We start from the raw sequence: 20,678 nt of genomic DNA on the forward strand, positions 1-20,678 counted from the left end.
CTGCTTTTTTCCAAAAAGTCATTTTAGAGACAATCGAGGATATTTGAATTTAAACTGGATATTATACACTGGAAATTATTAATTTTCTTAAGTATTACTTTACTATTATTATTAGTGGTATTTAATAACAAGTAGTATTATTAAAGTATTTAGTATTACTAAAGCATTTAAGTATTACCCTTTCTTAGGTACTACCATTCTGTAGGAGAATATCCTTGTTTTTAGGAGGTACATGTTTAAGTGTTTAGTGGTGAAGTGTACTGATGTCTGCAACTTATTCTCAAATAATTCTGAAAAATGTGTAGTCTACTGAGTACAGTAAATGTGGCAAAATGTTAACAGTTATTAAATCTAGATGTATGATATAAGTGTTCCTCTTTCAGCATTCTGTATCTTTGAAATTTTTTAAAATGAAAAGCCTGAGGAAAAATTACTTCTATAATCTTATTTTATATCCTCCATTTATTGAGGAAAACCTCCCTTCTTTTATTTCCGTAAAAATGACAAAGGCCAGTTCCATCCAACTGAAATGGTCACACAACCAGGAGTTCAGGAACTCACAGGAACAGTATAATGGGTATTAAGCCTGGGTCTTTGGAAGATGGTCAGGTACGGACAGTAGAGCTCCAGCCCCTGCATAGCTGGGCTCAAGTCCCAGCTTCTTTGCTTTTTCCTCATTTAGTGGTCTTGGGCAAGGCACTTAAAACTTCTGGGCCTAGTTTCCTCACTGTAAAATAAGGATAGTAATATGTTATTTTTTGTGAGAATCATATGTTACATTTGTACATGTTATATAATATTTATGTGTGTAACACCAACATGTAAAGCAGTAAGCCGACCACAAGCAGTAGTTGTTGTGTTAAGTACCAAGTGCCATCTTGGGAGCCCCTGCAGGCGATTCAGCCCTACTGGAGAATGCAGACCTCAAGGAAGCAGAGTTGGGGATCTTGCAGGGTAGGTGGGGGTGGGCTCTGTCTCCAAAAATGGTAAGATAATTTTAGCAAATGAGATTGTACATACAATCAGCGTACCCTCATAATTTTGGGTTAAGAGAATTAATGTATTAACTGTGACCATTTAAAGTATGTCACAATATTTAAAAATTCTGTTTTGGCATAACTTACTTTGTTTTTAAAGAGTATGAGGATCCTCAAAAAATAGAAGGGTTGGTAATTGGAGATCTTTATGCAAAAGTATAAAACTTGATCTTTTTGTCACACAACATATAAAAATTAAATAGATCATAGACCTAAATGTAAGAGCCAACTGTAAAGCTTACAGAAGAAAAGATAGGAAAAAGTCTTAGTGATCTTGGGTTAGACAAAGATTTCTTCAATAGGATACAAAAAGGATGAATTATAAAATAAAATATTTATTAAATTGGATTTCATGAAAGTACAGTGTCTTCAAAAGTCATCATTAAGAAAATAAGAAGGCAAGCTCTAGACTGGTAGAAAATGTTTGCAAAACATACGTCCAACAAAGAACTTATATCTAGAATATATGAGAGAATTCTTACAACTCAGTAATAAGAAGGCAACCCAAATTAAAAAATGGGTAAAAGGTTTGAACAGACACTTCATTAAAGAACATATTCAGATGGCAAATACATACATAAAAAATTGCTCAACATCATTAGTTAGAACCACAATGAAGGCCAGGTGCAGTGATTCACGCCTGTAATCCCAGCACTTTGGGAAGCCAAGGTGGGCAGATCACCTGAGGTCAGGAGTTTGAGAACAACCTGGCAAACATGGTGAAACCCTGTCTACTACAAACACAAAAATTAGCCAGGTGTGGTGGCACACACCTGTAGTCCCAGCTACTCGGGAGGCTGAGGCAGGAGAATTGCTTCAACCTGGGAGGCAGAGGTTGCAGTGAGCTGAGATCACGCCACTGCACTCCAGCCTGGGCGACAGAGAGAGACTCTATCTCAAAAAAAAAAAAAAACTAAACAAAACAAAAAACAAAAAAACAACAACAACAAAAACCCCACAATGAAACATCACCACATATTCATTAGATGACTAAAATTTAAAAGACAAGACCAAGTGTTGACAAAGATGTGGAGCAGCTGGAACTTTCATACACTGTTGGCAGGAATGCAAAATAGTAAGGCCACTTTGGTAAACAGTTTGGCCGTTTCTTATAAAGTTAAGCATATACTTAATGTAATTTTTAGCAATTCCACTTCTAAGTACTTACTCAAGAGAAGTGAAAATATATGTCCACAGAAACCTGGATGGGAATGTTTATAGAAGCTTTATTCATAATAACCAAAAACTTTGAGGCAACACAAATGCCCATCAGCTGGTGAATGGACAAACTATACTATGTCTGTACAATGCAATGCTACTCAGTTAAAAAAAAAAAAAGGAGTGAACAAAATCATGGAGGACTATCGAAAACATTATGGTAAGTGAAAGAAGGCAGACACGAAAGTCTACATATTACATACTTCTACCTATACAACATTCTGACTACTTTAAATAAGGGGGTTCTGAGAAAAACAATCTAGTGGTGATATAGAGGTGGCCTGACTTGCAGAGATTTCCAAGGTGGGGTACCCGGTAGGAGGTTGGTTTGGTTATCCTGGCTTGACTTTATCGGGGGTAGGGTTGGGATTTGATTAGAGAAGGAGGTATGAACATAAGAGAATTGTACAGAGACCTGGCTTTTCATTCTGGCTTTGTTGGGTATAAACTATGTATTATTGGGCAAATTACTTCACCTCTATGAGCTTCAATTTTCTCATTAGTAAAATAAGGGTAAAAATCTGGTCCTGAGGAGAGTGAGAGGTAAGCTGAGCTTACAGTACTGACAAGTGACTAAAGCTGAGCTTTCAGCTTCCAGAACTAAAGTAGAACTCTATGTAGATTAATTTCCTTCTCAGTTGGTTTCTTCACCTTGACCCTCATTGACATGTGTCTTGCTCCTCCCCTCTACCTCACTTCTTTAGGAAATGTAGGCACAAACCTAAGCTGGGTCAGATGTGTCCCCTAGCCAACTTCTTCCCAGCACCAGTCCTCAGGTGGGGGGGGTGGGGGGGGGGGGGGGGGGGGGGGGGGGGGGGGGGTGGGGGTGGGGGGGGGGGGGGGGGGGGTGGGGGTGTGGGGGGGGGGGGGGGGGGGGTTGGGGGGGGGGGGGGGGGGGGGGGGGGGGTGTCCTCAGTGGGGTCTTTCTTTGGCATACTTTAGCCGTAACCACTTCATGCTTGGGCAAGTTAACTTCCTTTCCTTGGAGTCTTCTTTAAAGTGAAGAGCTTGGGTCAGAGTATTGCTATGGGTACCAATTTCAGCTCGTTCATTCAAGGACTCCCACCCAGAAATGACAAATCAGCAGAGTTCAACAAGCAGTTGCATATGAAAGTTTGTGGGAGGAGGAAGATCCTCTAAGACCCTTGGGCCTGGGTCTATGGTCCATTCTTCAGTGGAAAGAGGGCCTTAGGGAAGAGTGTATTGGGAGGAGAAAGATGATGAAGTCAAGGTGTTTTCTGTTCCCCCTACCTCCCTGCACAACCCCCTACCCAGTAAAGTTTTGTGTGGTGGGTGGGGGCACTGTCCTTTCTTGAAGGAAAATCATTTCTCAGGGTCTGGTGCCCGAATGTTCTTAGCCAGAGGTGCCAATCTCTGCTCTCCCCTGGCACATCAGGTTTATCAATAGCTTCCAATGAATAGTGACCTGTTGCCATATCCCAGCTTCTTCAAGGAATAATGTCTTATGATTTCTGTCAGGCTCAAATGCCAGAGCAATGAAAACAACAACAACAACAACAAGAAGTAACTTCTCAGCTGCCTTCTTGGAGGAGTTGCACAATTGGGGTTGTTTTGCTGAGTGAGGAATCCAGCATGGACTTGCCTTCCTTGTCTGTATTCCTTGTGATGATTAAGATATTTCACATGAGAATAAACTGCCCATTCAGGGAGTGGTTCAGATCCTGGGACTCACCAGACACTGACAGGGTCTGCTTCCCTGGATTTCTTCCTGTCTTCCCTCTGGCCTCCAGGAGGCAATGCCTTGTCTCTGCAGTGGAAAATGAGGTGCCAGCCCTGACTTGTATGGCAGCGAGAGGCAAAGCACGATCAGCAGGCATAGGGCGTGGCTGGCAGCATGGGCCAGCAGCACCCACAGCGTTGGGGAGGAAATGGCAGAGCACCACTGTCAGCCCCATAGCTTCCTCCTCCAAGGCAGATTCTTCCAGCAGGAGACTGAGTTGCCCCAGGGGAAAGAGCCAGCAAAGAGCCACTCGCTTCCCAGGCTGAGGGTGATTGATTTCAGGCAGAGATGCCCTTTTTCTTCAAGCTGTGGCACACAGTAATTTCCCAGTTGTCCTGCTGCATCAACCTGAGTTCTAGCTAGTATTTTGTCTCTGTATTTTGTCTCTGATGGGAAAATATTTTGTAAAAAGACCAGTAGTCACACAGGCCTGGGACTGGATCATGGTTCTTTCCCTTAGATGAGTAACTTAGCTCTTGTGCCTCAGTTTCCCCATCTATAGGAGATTGGTAAACCCACCTCAAGGAGTCAGTGTGACAAGTGACTAAAGGAATGCAGAACATTCAGTGCAGTGTATGTAAGTGGCGGATACACCATAATGATGATGATTTTTACAGTTGGTTTTAAGACCCTGCACACAGACAAGGATCTCATATCCCAGGCTGTTTTGGCTACACAAAAGTTTATTTTAGTATCACAGAAGTTCTCAAAGTGTAGTATGCTGACCAGCAGTATCTGGGAACTGGTTAGAAATGGAAATTCTCAGGCTTCACCTTGGATCTCCTAAATCAGAAACTCTATAGGTGAGGCTCAGTAATCTGTTTCAATAAGCCCCCCAGGTGAGGCCGATGCACACTCGAGTTAGAAAACAACTGTGCTTTTTCTGTTGTTGCAAATTCAAGCTAAGAAAATTTAAAATGGTATCGCATAATATGTTAATTGGTCTCACTTCACGTACTAAATTTGAAATAATGCCAATCATTATGATTTGTATCATTTTAAAGCTGATGGGCTGAATGAATTTTGAACGATATTTATACTTTACCTACTTAGTAGTGTCTTTTTAGTTGATATCACTTAGAATGCTTTTGGTCACAGATAACAGAAGATTCTGACTCAAATTGGCTTAACTTTACCTACTTAGTAGTGTCTTTTTAGTTGATATCACTTAGAATGCTTTTGGTCACAGATAACAGAAGATTCTGACTCAAATTGGCTTAAGAAATAGGAAAACATATTAGTTAACATGATAGGAATTCCACAGGTGGGGGCATCTGGAAAACATTATCAGGGGGACTTGGCTGCTCTGTGATTCTCTCTGTTCTATGTGCATCTCTGTGTTGGTTTATCCTGAGGATAGGGACCTTATGGCTGTAGCAGTTCTAGATATCACACCCAGACTTGACAGTGCTTCGAGAAAGAAGCCTATTCGTGTGACTCTTTAGGACCCAGGAAGCCTTTCCTATGAGATTCTGGAAGACTTCCACTCAAATCTCATTGGTTATCCCTAAATTACATGCCCACTTCTAAACCCGTGACTAGCAATAAGGGAAGAACATAATTGGTTTATGTCAATCTCTTGTGGTTGCTATGGGTTGGATTGTTTTCTTCCACAAAATTCATATTGCAGGTCCTAACCCGCAGTACCTCAGAATGTGAGCTTCATCAGAAATAGACTAATTGCAGTTGTTATTAGTTAAGATGAGGTCATAATGAGGTAGGGTGGACCCCTAATCTACTGTGACTGGTGTCATTATACAGAGGGCAAATTCAGAGACTCACTCAGGGAGAACAGGGAACATGAAGGCAGAGTTTGGGGTGATGCAGCAGAAGCCAAGGAATGACAAATCCCGGAAAGTAGCATGGAACAGATTTTCCCTCGCAGTCCTTAGAAGGAACCAATCCTGCCAACACCTTTATCTTGGACTTCTGTCTTCTAGAACTGTGAGACCATACAGTGCTATTGTTTAAGCCACCCACTTTGTGGTACTTTGTTATGACAACCCTAGCAAATTAATACTAGAGGGAAGAATTAGATGTTGGGGAATCCATCACCATGACCACTGCACCTGCCATTAGGTAGTGAATGTTGAATTAATATCTCTACTACAATGTATGTCTAAAATGTGAGAAAAGCAGCATCATGAAATAAAAGGTGCCCAGGCTTTGGAATCCAAAGATCTGGGTTTAAGCTATGCCCCTGGCTAGCTATGTGACTTTGAACCCTTTAACTGTGAAGTCCACCACTGAGCTATGAGATGGGATATCAATGATCAATTATTAACATAAAAGATTTCAAAGACATTTCTCTCCCTCAGTCCACCAATGAGAATACCCACCAATTTTCCACCTGCTTCAATTCTATCCCTACCTCAATTCCTCTCTACCCTGCCCCACACCAGGCAAGTTTGAAGTTGTTTCTGCAGAACTAATTGAGTAGAGAAGGACAAGAGAGTAGAAAAGAAAGAAGAAAGAGAGGAAGAACTTAGCCTCTAGGGAAGGAAGTCAGTCTGTAGAATAAAGATTTAAGAGAAGGAAGGGAGGAGATGAGGGGAGAAAATGTTGAGATGGCTGGGAGTAGAGAGAATTTTGAGGGCCTTTAGCTAGTTAAAGGCATCAGTGAGAGTGGGGTATACGAGATTTAGGAAGAAGAGAAAATAGATTTTCAAGGAGATTTGTTCGGAGTTATGGATTAGATCTCCCTATTACATTTTCAAAAAACTCCAATACATAGTGGAGTTTCTGAGCTTTGGATAGAGAATGAAGTTAGATTGCACATTTGCCCTTCAGGAGTACTTAATTAAAGAATTTAAACAATAAAAAAAAATTAAACCAGCTCCTGTCCTCTAGCCCCACCCTCACCCCTCACCCCAGCAGCTGCCAGTCAAGGAAAGGGGTACAACTTCATGCTATGAAGTTCAAAAAGTGGTGATCGAATAATAAAATGAAGTCTAGCTTGACTTACCATGACCTGTAAAAGTTTCCAGTAAGCTATTCTGATGGAAGAAGTTAAGTGAAAAAACTTCTGAGAATTCACATGACTATATCCTAATCTGGAGACAAAGGAACTGAGGTAAGACTGCCAGCTTAGATACAGGATATGTAGTCAAATTTGAATTTCAGATAAACAATGAGTAAGTATTTAGGGGATGCCTTATGCAACATTTGGGACATACCTATACTAAAATTTTTTTTGTCTTTCTGAAATTCAAATGTAACTGGGAGTCCTGGGATGAAGATGATGATAATATTGATGATGATGGCTAAATCTGGCAACAGTAGGTAATGAACATTCATTCTGTAGAAAATTAAAAAACAAAACAAAACAAAAAGCCTTAAATAAAAGCCCTTAACTATCCTAGAAAGGCCTCAGTAGGTATAGGTCTCACCGGTCCTCAGGTTCTTTTCTTGAGTGGAGGAACCCTTATAAGCCTCGGGGGAGCTGCCTGTGGACTTTATTAAAATCCCAGTAGAGAGAGAGGCAAAGTCCTTCAGGCTTCATGTCACTTACAAATGAGTTCTTCTCCTCCCTACTGCACCCTGAGGCTACAAAAAATTGGATAGACTTGAATTACCCCAGCCTCTAGAACTTGGAGAAGACAAACAGGCTTCAGGAACAGTAGGATGGAGTCCATAAAGAAAGTTTTTTCAGAGCCACCTACATTATAATGAGCAAAATAAAAAGGTATATATCACAAATATGAAAGCAAGCAATATGTAGAAGGTAAGGAATAGATGAAGAACTCCCCCAAGGAATAGGAGAAAATCTCCTCTGGCCATTTTGAGGCAGCTGGTTTTTGTCCCGGTTTTTTTTCTTTTTTTTTTTTGAGACGGAGTCTCACTCTGTCGCCCAGGCTGGAGTGCAGTCAGTGGCCGGATCTTATGACAATGAAAGAAAAAGAAAAGAAAGAAAAGGTCTTAGATTTTTGGTTAACTCACTGCTTTTGGGAATTAATGGTTAGGGAGATAATCAAGATATACAAGAAACAAACAGACAAAAACCATCTATTTTTAAGGATGTGTGTTCTACTGTTGTTTGTAATAGTTAGTAAAAATAGTGTAAACAGTCAGGGATTGGTTGGTAATTTAAAAAGTGGAATACCACACGGTGTTGAAAAAAGAAGGAATTATACCTGCACTTTCTAATTCTGAGTGAGAATAATTAGGTTATGGAACAGCAGGAAAGGGAAGGCCCTCCTGAGGCTCTTCTGCACACCTATGATCACGTGCTTATGTTCAGAAAAGTGCCCAACGGCGTGTCTGCCAAGATGTTACCAATGTTCTAATTTTTTGCCATTCTCTGCACTTCTCTGTATTGCATTGAAGTTTATCTTTTACATCAAATATGTATCACTTTTACTTAAAACAACAAAAATGCTTTGCCCTCTCTAAAAAAAAAGCAAAAAGCTTGTCTATCTGCCTTCCTTGAGCCAAGAGGCTTTTGAGGTACCTGAAGCACTGTGGGATGAGGAAGACCCAGAAGAAAGGAGACTGGGTTATGTTTGCTTCTTAGTGAGTAGCCAAACACTTTGCCTGTCCTTAGGACAGTTCTTCAGCCACGAGCCCTGAGGTCGTCTTAGGAACAGCTGCTTGGCCTGAAGTGACCTATGGCCAGCTGGGAAGGCAGCCGATGGGACACTGGAGCTGTGGCAGTTGAAATGTTTTGAAAACCAGAATGGGGCCCTGAGAGTCAGCACCCAGCAGCTTATTGACCAGGCAGCCTTGGGGAATTGTCTCTCGTCCCTAGCCTTGATTCCCTTGTCCATAAAATGAAGTTAATGGAACATACATTATAGGGCCATGGTAGGGATCAGATAAAATAATATACGTTAAAGATAATAAATGTCAGTTCCCTACTCAAAGTTTTTCCATTGTGCTGTTAAAATTGGACTTTTATTTTATTGATGATTGGACCTTGGGTTGAGGGCAAATGTATTTGGAAATATTTGTGGCAGGATGAATGTCTTCTATGCCTCCCAGCCTGTACCTACACACCTAACCTTCAGCACACTTCGGGATTTCACTACTTCTGGGAGGTTTAGGATTTTATTATTCGTTTCCAGAACTTGCTTTTCCATGTGCATTATCTTGTTTGATACGTGAGAAATAAGAGTATTTTACTGTAATTTCTATGAACAGAACATGATTAAACAGCTGTCAGAAAATCAGAACAAAAGAGAAGGCTTTGCACTCAAAAGGCTCGCAATCAGCAATAAAAGGTCAGAATGGTGTCTGTCATCTGAGATGGAGGGGGGTTTCCATTACCCCCTCCCAGTGACAGACTGTTGGTTACCAGCTTTTCATCTCTGGATTTCAGCACAATTAAACAGCAGACTGAGTCTGCTGCCCCAGGCTGAAACACAAGTTGAGCACATGTGGTTACTTCTAGTTTTTTCAGAGCAGCAATTTGCATTTAAAATAAGATGAGTTAACTAGTCCTCCATGCTCTTTTCGGAGGGACAGTCTGTCCTGAGTATGGTGGATACCTTCTCTCTAAAGTCAGTTTAACATAGGAACCCAGCAAAACCGAATTGCTCACCAGATTACAGTTTCAGAAGCAATGTTTACAACAAAAAATATTTTGTGGCAACTAGTATACCAAAGCAGTGAATTCAAAACCTGCGTTCCAGTTCAGGCACCAAGCATGGATGCCACAGAATCCAGGATTAAATCAGAACAAATAAACAGGCAGTTTTGTCTCAGATGACAACACGTGTGCTTTTCACAGAGTTAATGTTGAAAAAAAGATGGCTATACAATAAACCCTAGATATATGCTTAGCCTGGGGTTTCAGAATTCAAAAACATAGGCAGAGCCGTGCCATAACTTTCCTAAGTCAGAGTCTCCTGATCAGGCAGATTTCCCTCTGTTGGAGTGGGTGTGTGAGAGTACAGGTTTGACGTCTTGAGAGTCACAAGCATCCTCTGTATGAAAGGAGGGGAATGAACAAGGGCCTGTGTCTTGGGTTGAACAAAATTAGGTAGTGATGACGCTGGTGAATCAATAGCCACAAAACTGTCCAGCATTGAGGCCAAACTCTTCATGATTTTGGTCATCGGTAACCATGGCATTAGTAACATAGCCCATCGTGAGTGTGACTGTGTGTATGTGTGTGTGTGCTTGCGTGTATACACATTCAGTGGAATGAGAACAGAAATAAGACATTTTGAACAATTACCCAATTAGCTGTCCTACAATTACGGGAATGTGACATTCAGTTAAAAATGCAAGGATCATTTTACGTTAAATTGCTCATTTTGAAAGCATCCTCCTGGCTCAGTCGCCATGCCAACTGGTTTGTAAAGTGGTGCCCATTGCTTCTGAGAGGCAGGACACAATAGTATCCCTCATACCATGCCTGAGCCAGCTTTCTTATTTAGCAGAGTTGAAAGTAGGGAGGGAAACGGTTGTGGTTGGGCGCTGGGGGCTCAGCCAGATTCCCCTTTCAGTGATTTCTCAGGCGTGAGGATGGCCTGCCTTGGCCGCTGCATCTGAGGAAATATTGCAGGGGAGAGGTAGGGCAGGGCTGGGAGACCACCTGAGCAGGATGTCATTGTGCAGTCCGTTAGAGGTCTCTTTTTACGGCAGAGTGATGGATGGCAAAAAATGAAAGACAAGTGAATAGGAGCAAAACGGCAGGTTCCAGAAAGTCAGCAGCATCACTGATTGGGGTCCAGCTGGATGCTCACCAATAATTCCTCCTGGCATCCAGAAAGCCACGATGGGGGCAGAACCTAAAAACCGTTCGCCCTCTTCTTTGTTTTCAAGTGCCTCTTCTCATGGTCTGACCTGCTCACCCACCCAGAGCCCATCTCCAGGGCATATAAGAACCTCAGTTTTCTTTGGCATCATTCCCTCCTGGCCTCATGCCCACACATTGCCCACCCATAAAGAGAACACAAGCCTGAATATAGTGGAGCCCACTATTCCCACATGTATCATTTTCACATCCTGGAGCTCAGAAAAAAGGAGCTGAGTAGAATCAGGATTTCAAAGGACACTGGGCCTCTGCTTCTGACTTGGGGGCAGCTCAGATCTCAGAGCCTGGAGAGGGCTCTGCATCCTGTGAATGCTTAACAAACGAAAGCTTACCTGACATGGAATTCCTGAGAAAGCCTCATTAGTCAACGCTCTTCCCTCCTGCACTGTGAAATGTGGTGCTAGTAGCAGTCCTATTAACAGTAGGACATTAACCAGCACTTGCATAAAGCAAGAGGGGCTTTCCGATCTGTGTTTATTGCAGGCTCTGCTGCTCCACAGCTGGGAAATGTGGACAGGTTCTTGGGTGTTCTGAGCATCAGAGAGCTGCTGATGTAAAATGGGAATAAAAATGGTACCTACCCCACTGAGTTATTGTGAGGACTAAATGAGCAAATGCATGGGAGGGGTCTAGCTCTGTGCCTGACACACAGTAAGTACTCAAAAATGGTTACCTTTATTACTATATATGTACTTTCAAAACATGACTCGGAGTCAAAGCTGAGACTCCTAGAGAGGATCCATAGCCCCTCAGCCCTGCACACAGATCCTGGGCCCTGGATACTAAGACATAGGCCAGATGGGATACGATTCAACCTCCACATGACCACCAGTGGGGGCTTTCTCAAAAGGGAGCTTGGAATTCGGGCAATAGATATGACACCCAAAGGAGCGGGGGAAGGTCTGGGGACTAGGGTTGGGCAAACAGTGTTGAGGTTCCAGCTCCGCTGTTAGCCACCTGGACCAGGGAAAATCAAATTAACCTTTTTGTGCCTTGGTTTCCTCATCAGTCATTGAGATTTTGATACTACCTTTCCATCCTGGTTCTTAGAAAGATTATATAAGATAACAAATATGAAAGTGCCATAACAAGTGACAGACACTTCATAAATGTAAGATGGTCCTTTTAGTTACCCTGAACCCAGTGCAGTGCTTCATAATGTCTCCCGGTTTGGAAAGCATGCGAACCCGAGAGAGGGCAGCATGGCTTTCAGTGTGGTGGCTATTTTCCTTAGACCTCATTGTCATTGAAAAGAGATCAGGAAGGCAAGAGAGGAAAATCTGAATTTGAGTCCCAGCCTCCCCCATCACTAAGTAATCTTAGCAAGTCTCTTCTCTGGCTTCTCACAGAGAGGAGTAGGGTCAGAGGACCACTGAGGCTTTCATGGCTTTAGTTCTGTGACTTTTATTGAACTCCTTATCCCTCTAGCCAGAGATAACCAGGTTCCCCTCATAGTCCTGACTTAAAACATTTTTTAAAAAAGCTTTATTGAGGTATAATTGGCAGACGATAAACTGAGGACTCCCACTTCTGGCCAAGGTGGAGTATCAGGGGCGAGAGTCTTGACCCTGTAGGTCTTCCAGGGCCTCATGTTTTAGAGAAAATGGAGCTGCTTCCTGGCTGATGCCTTTACAGCCCCCAGAACCTCATCCTGATTAGGGAAAGCAGCACTGTTTTTTCTAATTATCCTGACATTTCTGACAAGGCCATTGTTCTTTAATCCTAAAAAGATTTGAAATCATTCTAATCTGGCTGGGCTTATGTCACACGACACTGGCTTCCGGGGTTTCCATGAGCTAGAAATGCATTAACATTCCCCAAAGGTCACAATGGGGCTAAGAAAGGGCCTCCAGGTCTGTGATATGGGAGAGAAAGAACTTTGAGAGAGTGATCTTTAAAAAATTGTAACAAAATATTTGGAACCCTGACTCTTTTTGCAAAGAAGCAGGTTTTGTCCAGCTCTTCTAGGCTCCCTGAAAGTCACTATGACCCAGGGGGAGTGGAATGAGCCAAACAGTGGCAACACCCAAAGCCCTTCGAGGCGGAAATCTCGTAGACAGCTGCAACTGTCCGGAAGTCTCTTAAGATGAGGTAAGATTAATCCTATTCTTGGATTATAAGGCCAGAAAAAAAAAAAAAAAAGACTTTTTAACTAATGTATTCCAGGAAGTCATCAGCCATGTGATCAATCACTCTGTGTCCACTGAAAATAATGTTATCAAAGAATAAACAACAACCCAGGAAAAGTCTCCACAATACCAGCTTCTCATTCTCTGCAATAGTGACATTTGGGGCTGTCCTGCATGTTGTAGGATGTTTAGCAGCATCCCTGGCCTTTACCTACTAGATGCCAGTAGCACCCCACCCCCAGTTTTGAAAACTGAAAATGTCTCCAGACATTGCTGAATGTCCTGTGGGGGGCAAAATGGTCCCTGGTTGAGAACCACTGCACAAGAGCAATATGGTCCCATTTTGGTTTGAAACAAGAGAGTGATGATAGACTATTGTTTTAGCCACAATTTATTGGGTGACTGTTACATGCCAGGCACTGTGTAGAGCATGTTACAAATAGAATTATCATTCCTCTGTGGCTAGTGGATTACAGGGAACTCTTTTATTTTAATGAGAAATACATAAACTGTTGACTTTGGGTCTTCCAATTTCTCCAGTTAATTTGCAGGTTCTCCCTCTGCCTGCCACCCCACCCAGCAAGGAGGAGAGGAACTGCTGAGTAGGGAAGAGATGAGTCTTGGCCCTGTCACTTCTTAGGGGAGTGGTTTTGTACTACCTGCTCACCATGTTTGAACTTTACTCTTCTTGTTTATAAAATGAGGACAATGACACCTGCAAGACTGTGAGGTTTAAAAACAAAATCTGTGTTGAGAGGTTAACTTGCCTCTTTTACTTTCCAATGATTTCCTCAATGCCTGGCCACTGGGGCTGGTTCATACTAGATGATCAATAAATGCTCCTTGAATGAGTAGGTGGATGAAAGAAATGTCTGGCATCTATCACAGGCGCTGGCACTGACACGTGCTTGATAAATGGGCTGGCTAACTGTGAGTGTTGCTGACGGGCAAAGGACAGAGACACCAGGAAGGAGAACAGGACACAAGGGCTGCCTCAGCCCTTGGGGAGTTTCTGACCTGGGAGGATGGGAACAGCAATTAACAATAGTTACAGATCATTAAATAATTGCAAGTGTGAGGCACACTGTAAAGAGGAGGCTCAGAGTCCCTGTGTGCTCACACTCACACCTGGCCACAGATAGGTGACACCCCCGGCTCGCTTAGGCCAGGGGGTCTGCAACGAGGCCAAGGACCTGGGCTCTTGAGAAGTTTTAAGTCTGAAAACATTGCTTTTTAAGCTTAAAACAATGAACCTTAATAAAAGTAACCACTTCCATTGAGCTTTGAAACACTTAATAGGAGTTAAAAGTAATTAGGCTAATAAAATAGTCTTTTGTTCCAATTCAATAAGTGCTTTCTCTTATTAACTTCATTGTCCTTTAAGATTTGGATTAAGGTTTGTCTGCATTTGGAAAAGGTCACATTCGCCCAAAGACTGATGGGTGATAACAGTAAGGCAGCCCCTTGCACAGGGAGAGGCCAGCAAGAGCCTGGGCTCCATGAAACTGCATTTCAACTCCAACCCTGATGTCCTGCCTGTCTCCTGGGCATTTTTATCTTACACTGCTAAGCATCAGTCTCGTTTGTACAGTGAGACTCATATCACTGTGTAAGGCTGTATTGAGGATTCAGAGAGATCATGTATGCCTGTAAAGTACCTGGCATGCCTCCGGGTACAAGGAGGGAGGTGTTAGCTGTGATGGCCCCTTCCCTTCTTCCCTTTACTTCAGAGGTGACCTTTCCAAATCACATTTAGTCCTTAAACCTCAGGTCAGGCGATAGTGCTGATGGGAAACCTTACCACTCAGGTTCAGCTGCTAGCCACTCCTCTGGGCTCCTACAGCCTCCCGCATGCTCCCTCTCATGCATCCTTGTGATGGGCTGACCAGGAGCTTCCTGAGGACAGGGGTTTGGGCCACTTGCCTGTGTGCTTCTCCATGCCCGTTTGCTGTCAGACGCCTTCCTCTCCCTTCCGCTTTCTGCTCTGCACTGCCCGGAACTACATTTTCCGGGATCCCCAGGCAGTGGCAGGCTTCTGGCTAGTTTCTACCAAGGGGAGCACTGATGGGAGATGAAAAAGTGGGAATAAAGGAGAAGCCAGGATGCTCCTCTGTCTCTTCTTCCCTCTTCTCTTTCAGGGGTTTTTGGTAGTGGCTGTGTCTCCCTGATAGCTCCTCTGTATGATCCAGCCCTGCCTGGCAGCCCTGGCTTCTGGGTTCTGAAAACACCACGTTCCTCCTTGTGTCCCTCTATCTAGTAATTGGCAGCTTTCTGATGTTGTTAAGTTCTGACTTGCTTCACCATCTCCTATTTGGCTCCTCAGCTTTCCATCTTCTGTGTAACCTGTTCCCTGTACTAAATTCCTCTGTGTGAAATGCCCAGCATGGTTTCTGTTTCTGTGGTGGGACTCAGACACATACATTCTGTGTTCCTAACCTCTGACACAGCACCTGACCCATGATAGGATCTTAGGAAGCTCTTTTTTGGCTGAGTATATTTCCCATTGTAATATTCCCCAAAGGTGGGATTTTGTTCGTCTTTTACAGGCTTTCTTCTGGCCCTCCCTTGCTTTCTGTAGCTTCAGCAAGCCAGAAGCATGAGGAGCAATTACAGTGAGCACCAGCCCCAGAAAAGTAGTGATCAAATGTTTAAAGTTCTTGAAAATTCTGTCTAGTTCATTTCTATTTCATTTTCTTAAGCCCCAGATTCTAATTGTATCTGTCTACACAACAAATGTAATCAGGGAGCCAAAATTAAATTTCCCCAATCCCTGCCCTTCTAACCAATCACAAATCATGAATGAAAAGAGCAGGTTTAAGTGGAAGACTCAGCTCCAGGAGGCCAGTCCTTCTGTCAGCTCTGTTAGGCTCTGCACAGAGGTGGGACCTACCTCTCCCCACCACTCCGCTCCAGGAAGGGAAAATGCAAACAAGTGACTTTCGATGACCACCTGTCTGCAGTGGCATTGGTCTCAAAGGAGACCTAAAGTGAATGCTAATTTCAGAAAAATAAAGTTTGGGGATATGGTTTGGATGTTTGTCCCCACCACCCCCACCCCACCAATTTCATGTTGAAGCATGATTCCCAATGTTGGATGTAGGGTCTGGTGGGAGGTGATTGGATCATGGGGATGGATTCATTATGAATGGTTTAGTGCCATCCCCTTGGTGATAAGTGAGTTCTCACTTGGTTATTTTTGTGAGATCTGGTTGTTTAAAAGAGCCCAGAACCTCTCCCTGACTCTTTCTTGCTCCCCTTCTCACCATGTGACATCACTGGCTCCCCCTTTGCCTTGTGCAATGATTATAAGCTGCCTGAGGCCCTTACTGGAGGCAGATGCTGGAGCCATACTTGTACAGCCTGCAGAACTGTGAGTCAATTAAACCTCTTTTCTTTATAAATTGCCCAGTCTCAGGTACTTATAGCAATGCAAAAACCGTCTAACACACTTGGTTTCAAATGATTGGGAAGAAATGGAATTAGAGGTCTCTGAAGATGCCAGGAGTCTGGAGATTGCTGGGGGAAGGATTGCCCTGTCCCTGCCCAGGGTTGCCTCCTGTGTGGAGGGCCTTAGTGCTCTGGAGACAGAACCCCTGGGTTCAGATTCTGCCTCTGCTACTTACCAAATATGGGACTTTGGCTGAGTATTTCACCTGGTCTGAATGGGCACCTACATCCTAGTCCTGGAAAGAGCTCAAATAAGGACAGAGGAGGTACTTAACAAAGGATTACTCCTACAACCTGGATCTATGCCTTGCCTTGAAGACCAGTTGAGGGCCCAGAATGAGCCTCCTGTGGGTGTACTAGCTCTGCTTTAATTGCCTAGTTGTTCTAAAATGAATCTTCCTGTGCTTTGGAGCAGAAAACAACAGAGGCTACAGAAAGCCCCTGGGGTGTGTCTCAGTTGCTATTGCTCTGACTGTGGTCTGTGAACCCTGGGTAGTCAAGACATAGCTCCCATCTGCTCCTCTTTTCAGTCCTTGCTGGTGAGGAGCAGGTGTTCTTGCCAAGCTTCTCTTCTCTCTCTCCCCTCTTCTTACTTGTTCCAGTCTTTCTCCCTCCTCTTCCCTCTCCTCTTCTTTCTTCTCCCTTTGCCTTATCCTCTTTCCTGCTTTCCTCTTTCCCATTCTTTCCTCCTCCTCTGCTCTTTTCTCCTTTCTCTTTCTCTCTTCTCTCCCTTCCTCCTCCCTCTATCGTTCCTCTACCTTCCTCTTCACTTCCCTTTCCTCCTACCCTTTCACCTCCTTTCCCATCTTCTCTCCTCCTCTACCCCTTCATCCCTTCCTCTTCACCTCTCCCCTGTTTCCTTTCCTCTCCCCACAACATTCTCTCTTCTCCTCCTTCCTCCTTTCTCTTCTCCCTCATTCTCCCCTCCCATCCCTTCTCTTGCTCCCCTTATCCCTTGTGACATCATCATCTCCCAGCCTTAAAACTGGCAGTCACTGCTTCATCAGCTCTGGCCCCAGCCAAGACCTTCCTCCCTTTTCAGCCAGCAGCAGCAGCTGGACTCTTGAAGGGGGTAACAATTAGCCATTGGAGGGTGGCAGTGGTTGAGGGAGACAGAGCATGCTGGCCTTGGCAGTCATTGCTCTGTCACCTCATGTACAACAGGCCTAACCCAACACGTGATTTTCCCTTTGGCATCCCCCTCTCCCTCTACCACTGCTGAGCTGTGTTGTGTGTATTTGTCCTCCCCCGTCCCCGCACCCACAACCATCTTTATGCCCTCATCTCCTTTGTGAGATTTGTGTAGCCCTGCCTAGTGTGGCAGCTCCTTAAAGCACCTCTCTTATTCTTCCCTTCCTTCCTGTGACCACTCCCTATCCCTAATATGGGACCTTCACTGCTTCTCTCCTGAAATACTTGATCCTGGGTTCCTCTCCCCACCTTCATCTGTCCTGTCAACAATGACTGCAGTGCATTCCTGGTTCATGTCCTCCTAGGGACGAAAAGGAGTGACATCTTTCCTCCCCACCACACTCCAAGAACAAAAGATAGGTTAACAAGAGAAAAGCATAACACATTTATTTAATCAAACTTTTATGTGATATGGGAGACTTCAAAAATGTAGACCCCAAGACCCAGGGGAAACTTTGTATGCTTAGGTTTGATGATGAAGAGCAGATAGCCATGTACTCTTTTTGTATTGGACAAAAAGGGTATAATCCAGTAGTAATAGACTGAATGGGAAAACCCAGCAAGGCCTGTCTACTCAGGTTTTTCTTGGCCTCTCTTTTGTAGCATTTCTTCCTTCTGGGTATGATGCAGGACCCCTCCGGAATGAGGGTCTTATGATCTAATATCAGATAAGGGTAGGTCAGAGATTTCTTTATGGCCACCTTCTAGACAGAAAGGAGGAGATGAGAGTTGTATTTCCAGGGTTCATGGCTTGGTTTGGGGGAGAGGGGTTCCAGTTTTTATGACCCACCTAGGGGACAAGGAATTATGTTTCTGTGACTTTCTTTGAGGGAGAAATGAAGGGTGAGAGTTAGGAAGCAGGAAGTCAAAGAGACCATGGTTCTGAGGTTGATTCTGAGGTCTTCCAATATCCTTTAGTTCAAAGTACTCAGCACACCAAAGTGCCATACTTTGGGGTATCATTTTCTGAGCCGCAGAATCCCAGACACATCACTCTCCTGAGAAGATCTGGCTCTCATGGTGCACCGACTGAGGCCAAACAAGTGTTCATGACCTACCTGAGCCTGAGAGAACCGCCCCCCAGATCCTGGTCCTCCTGCCTTCCACCATGGGCAAGAACCCCCACCCCACCTCTCCCCAACCCTCCTTGCCTTTTTCTGCCTCGTGCCTTTGCTTGTGCTGGTTCCTTCTCCGCCTGCTCCCATCACCCTCTTCCCATCACCCACTGCCATTATCCAGGGCCTAAACATCTCCCCCATTATGAAGCTGCTCTAGAGAGGGTGACGTCGCTTCTCTTACAGGACTCATTGGACACAGTCAGGGGCCCTAATACTGCATCAGCAGAAAGATGTGTGCGTGGTTCACATGACCTTTGACCACTGACTTTACTCACCAGTGGAGGTGGACTTGGGCTTTTGCTTAAGTACGTGGGTGTGCATATGTGGGTAAATATGTTTAAAATGATCATGCTTTGGATGAATGAGGCAGGGTTTACCAGTGTACTTGCTAACACCTGCAGAGGGCTCGCCTGGGGAGCTTGAAACAGTACAGATTCCAGACCCCTGTCCCTGACCTCAGAACCAGATTAGAGGAGCAGGGGAGGGGGCAGGAATTTGTGTTTTTAATAAGTCCTTCTGTTTGATCTTCACCTTTGGAAATGACTACAGTAAGTGATCTCAGTCTTAAAACTCTTAGAAAGCAAAGAGTTTTCATGAAGGAAATCATCACGTCATCATATATGTATTAATATTGATAAATATATGGGATTGGGGAGGAGAATCTGTGTATAGGGAGAGAATTGACTATTGTTTCAGGCACTGTACCACAGGGTCTTATTCAATCCTTATGACTCCCTATGTAGCAGGTTCTATAATGCTCACTTTACAGATGAGAAAGGGGAGGCTCAGAGAGGGAAAGTAACTGCTGCATAGTCACACAGCTGGAGAGTGACAAGGTCCATGTTCAAACCAAGGGCTGATGCCAAAGTCCAAGCTTGAGCCACCCTGCAATGCTGCCCATTTGTGAGCCTGGATTTTTTTTGTTTGTTTGTTTTAACTTTCAAGGACAGGTTTTCTTTAACTTTCAAGAACAGGCGCCACTGGTTAAGAGCTAACCCCAATGTCTCTCATGATACTCCCTGGAGGTGGGGTTTTGAGGTTCCAAGAGTGCTTCCCACTGGCCTGCCCTGTCCTCAGTATAAGCCCCAGATGGGTCTTAAAAGTTAATCTTTTCTACTCTACTCCCGACTAGGCTTGTTGGTGCTGGAGTAAAGCATTCCTGCCATGGTTTGGTTCTCAAACAGGCTGAGGGACCAGAAATATGAGAGAGGCAACTTGACTTATCCTATCCACAGTGAGTGCTGGAATGAAAAGAAGGCTCTGGCCCAAAACAGATGCCCAGGCTTTTCAATGGGCGCTAAAACTCTACTACTTTGAGTTCAGATGCATCTTCTTTGAAAAAGAATTATCAGTAGAATGAATACAGCCACTACGAGTCTTTCATACTATATGTAAACTAATTCATTCAGTTACTTTTCATTTGTGGAAAAAATGTACTGAGACTATCCCACTTGGAAAATGAGAGTTTTAAAGTATATTGTTGCCATGTATAATTGAAAAAGTGGCGTGCACATGTTGGGAATGAGTTCATTACTTCCAAAGCATCCTGTGGATGTGGAACTCTTCTGGGTGAAGGAGATTCCACGGTTTCAGACTGGATGTCTTTGCTGGAGGACTTGTCAGAGCTTTAAAAATGCTAATTCTCATTATGAATTTCTAGGAAGGGGATACAGTTCTCCAAATGTATTTGACCATAAACCTTTTCATGGAATCTTAGGGACTAATATCTCCTAGAATACACTTCGCAAAACCCAGGATCAAAAATCATTAATAAATACTAACCCCTTACCTGCACGGAATACTTTACAGTGAGTCCCCAGTGGGCTTCAGACACAACCTCATTCAATAGGGTTTTCTTGAGGGACAGATGAGAGGTCATTTGAACGTGTGGTGAGCAAGGGCAAGCCTGGCAGGAGTGATAGGAGTGGGGATGGGCTCTTGGGGAAGCTCTAGGAAGGTGGGGACAAAGGGTCCACTTCATCGGTACCTCTACTTGGTTCCCTGTCTGCCCCAGGAGAGGGGGTCTGCACTTCCTCA

The 20,678-nt window shown here is 43.9% G+C and overlaps 1 long non-coding RNA gene across 1 annotated transcript in view; it reads left to right on the forward strand.

Annotated features, from left to right (window-relative positions):
• The window catches only part of LOC126948213 (uncharacterized), a 55,509-nt gene extending 41,773 nt beyond the window's left edge, over window positions 1-13,736 (forward strand). Inside the window, exon 4 of the long non-coding RNA XR_007723368.1 lies at window positions 13,426-13,736. This is a non-coding gene — a long non-coding RNA (uncharacterized LOC126948213). The remainder of the gene's footprint in view (window positions 1-13,425) is intronic.
• The last annotated feature ends 6,942 nt before the right edge of the window (window positions 13,737-20,678 follow it).

The sequence above is a fragment of the Macaca thibetana genome, chromosome 2 (assembly GCF_024542745.1).
Source record: "Macaca thibetana thibetana isolate TM-01 chromosome 2, ASM2454274v1, whole genome shotgun sequence".
In the NCBI taxonomy this organism is placed as follows: Eukaryota; Metazoa; Chordata; class Mammalia; order Primates; family Cercopithecidae; genus Macaca; species Macaca thibetana.